Source organism: Nicotiana tabacum, chromosome 11 (assembly GCF_000715075.1).
Source record: "Nicotiana tabacum cultivar K326 chromosome 11, ASM71507v2, whole genome shotgun sequence".
Lineage (NCBI taxonomy): Eukaryota > Viridiplantae > Streptophyta > Magnoliopsida > Solanales > Solanaceae > Nicotiana > Nicotiana tabacum.
In genome coordinates, this window is record NC_134090.1 from 29,999,992 (window position 1) to 30,003,647 (window position 3,656).

Consider the following 3,656-nt stretch of genomic DNA (forward strand, 5'->3'; position numbering starts at 1 on the left):
CTTAGGGAACTTTGATGCACCTAGACTATGATATTGTCTATGGGATTGAGGTATTTGAGTCTATTGGAGGCTTTTGGAAATCTGGGCCTAATTGAAGGCTCCCTATAGACTAGCTTCTTATTTTCTTATTTGCTTTTGTACTTCATTCATATGGTCTGTAATAACTTGTAAACAAATATTGGGGTAATTAGTGAAAGGGATGGGTAGCTACATGTTTATGGGGGTAATACAGGTAGAAATCATGCTTATAGGGCTTTACTTCTTGTCATCTTGCCATGCTAGAAATCATGCCTATATGTTTCAAATAATTCCGTAATAAGATCATGTCTGCAATGTCTTAAAATAAGCTTAACAAATAGATGTCAGGTCTATAGGATGTAATTTAACCTAGATTCTGTTATAACAAGTATTTGTGTATGTTTCCATGCCTGCAAGCCTTTAAAATCAGTATTAAACTTAGATATCATCCCTATAGGGAATCATACTAGAAATTCTTCCTGTTAATCTAAACTAGTCTAAATAAATCAACTTAGTCTGTGTTTAGTCTTCTGAACTGTTTTAATTAAGTAGTTTATATTTCCTGAAACATGTTCTTTTAAAAACTGCCTTAATCTATCATTAGACAGCATGCCCATAGGACTTTTAAAAGTCTGTTTTAAAATCTGCCATGTCTTACTATACAATGCAGTCATTAGTATTCCGCGTATAGGCAAGTCTGTAGGGTATTTTCAAAACTGTATTTCTGAAGTTTTTTCTGTGACTTAGTGTCTTTCTGATCTTAACAGGCTTTAAAAAACCAATAGGCAACTGCTAGGGTCATTACTCCTCAGTTTATAAAAAATAAGTTGCTTGTTTTCTGCATATTCACCTAGATATCCTGCCTTAGGATATTGTTTAATAAAAAGCCCTTAATTGTGCTTGAGTTGTGCTGATTATGTGCCTTGTTTGAGGAGGAAACTTTGAGCCTCTATTTGCTCCCTTTTATCTTATATGTTAAAGTCCTAGTTGTTTTGCCTATCGCCTTAGTTTTTCACCTTTAAAACCTTAGGGGTCGGTCTAGAATCACCTATAGGTAGAGGTCCTAAATCCCTCCAGGACCATTAAGAAGGGACGGGTAACAGCACGCAATAGAGATCGCTGACCATACACTCGCTTTGCATGAACACTAAGGAGATGGGAAGGGTATATATGGGATATGATGACTACATGCTAATATTATGTATAGCCCCTCATCGAGACCGGACATTGTGTGAGGTGATCCTATAGGCTAACCAACCTAGGACCCCTCTTTTCCAAATTCCTTTTAAACTTCATTTTATTATACAACTTGTTCAAAGTCTTTATCTTATTTGAGTTACCCAACGTGCTTTACTTGAAACCTACTCGATTCAACTGCTTATTTGTAATGGACTAATTTGTGAATATAAGTTCAGCCAGGACCCACAGTGTGGACCAAGAGAGGTGCCTAACACCTTCCCATCGAGGTTATTTCGAGCCCTTACCCTAATCTCTAGTAATGCAAACAATTCCAAGAGTTAATCACTCTAGGTGCCCTAACGCATCATAATTCATTAGGTGACGACTCTTCAAATATCCAATTCCCAAAAGGAAATGAGTTATCACACCCCATGGAATGTCAAAACCCGGACCTCTCTCCGCGAGGAGGGAAAAAGGGGGGCGCGACAGCATGGCGACTCTACTGGGCATATTTTTTAGGCTCTTTCCATAACGAACTTATATTTTTACAAATTAGTCCAAGCATGCTTTATCTCGTACTCCTTCTCCCTTATTTGAATTTAACTGTCCGTTTTTAAGCATTTATGGTTCTTTATCCCTGAAACTGACTTGTTTCTTTGTTTTCTTTTTCCTGTAACTATCTTTCAATTATTGAAATATTGTATTTATTTTCCTACGTGAAAATATTTGACTACATGATTAATTGCTGCATAAATCATGCTCCGCATCATATTCCATTCGTGCGTATCAAATCTTATAGCAACGCTTTAATGAGTGGTTGCGCTCTTCCTATTTACTACCCTTAAATTCGGAAAGGCTTATTTGCGGTAAAACTAGTCGACCAGCGGTGTAGTCGATGGTTCCGTCCCCCTCGAGTTGTCCACTTGAGGGTACCAATCTAAAACCCCTTAGAAACCTTACTCTGGTTAAAATTGTGCATGCATCATGGTCAAACCTAGTCGGGTCACTTATGTTGTCCACATAATGATCCTTTAAGATAAGCCTTATCCAAAGTCCATCGGGTTTTCCATAATCCCAACAGATGCAACCACGTTCTATGCATTAATTTGGAGAACTAAATATTGATATGTTGATCATAAATGTATAAATAGTTGAGTTCGGTGGGGGTAAGGTCTAACCCTTTGTGTTGCAGAAAATGAGGCACGAGGTCCCCATATTCGGTATGGTTAGCAACATCCCACCATTACTATTAGATTGGTGGGAGGACCTTTCCTCAAGTGAGAAGAAACATGTAAAAAAGCACCTGGGTAACCTGCCCTCCTTGCTGGATATTGAGCCAAACAACAAATTGATCGAAGCTGCCCCTTTATTCTGGGATAGTTAAACAGCTGTGTTTCATTTCGATGACATAGAAATGACACCGCTTCTAGAGGAAATAGGAGGACTTACGAGATTAACTTGGGATAGTCCCCGATTTTTGGTACCAGAAAAACGTACGAGCAAGGGATTTTTGAAGATGATGGGGCTGAAGAAGAATGTCGACCTAGTGTGCTTGAAGGATTCCTACATACCTTTTGAATATCTGTACAAGAGGTATGGCCATAGCAAGTCTTTCCATACTTACCATTATGAGATCTCCCTTACTTCTATGGGTCACATCTACCGCAGAGTGTTTGTATTCATTATGTGCTTTCTAGGCCTAATAGTGTTCCCAATGAAAAAGGAAATAATCCACACTAGGTTGGCCATGGTCGCCAAGACTCTGATAGAGGGGATTAATGAACAGACATATACCATAGTCCCCATGATCATAGCCGACATCTACAGGGCTATGGAGCGCTGTCAAATAGGAGTCAAGCATTTCGAGGGTTGTAATTTATTGCTGCAATTATGGTTGTTGGAGCATCTCCAAAAAGGTCGCTATCGTCAAGAATTTCCGTGAAGGGATTGGAACGACCACATTGCCTTCCATCACCCTAAGAAGATGACTTACATTCCAGACAGATTTGCTCAGCCGGAAAGCACCAGAGAATGGGTAGAGTTCTTCTACAATCTGACTGAGGAACAGGTGCAGTGGATGGTTGAATGGTTCCCAATAGACGAGTTTATTATCAGGTCCAAGGATGCTCCGCACTTGGTGTTGATCGGGTTGAGAGGAATATATGCATATGTCTCTAAAACTTGGAGATCCAACTACAAAAAGACAGGCAGCCTGATACAACATTGCTTTGGTATCTTTCTTTCGCCCTTATTTTCTTTCTTTTACTTTTATTGACATAGGGTACCAGAGAAATCTTTATTTGAATCAACTTCGTTTTTACTCTTGTTCGTTCTTTATCCGGAAGATGACAAAAAAAAAGAAAATAAAAAGAAACAAACAGGTATGAAAGCTATAATTGTAAACCACGATCGAATCTATGGAATATGAGGCAAGCAGGCAGAAAACAGGTTATACCAAG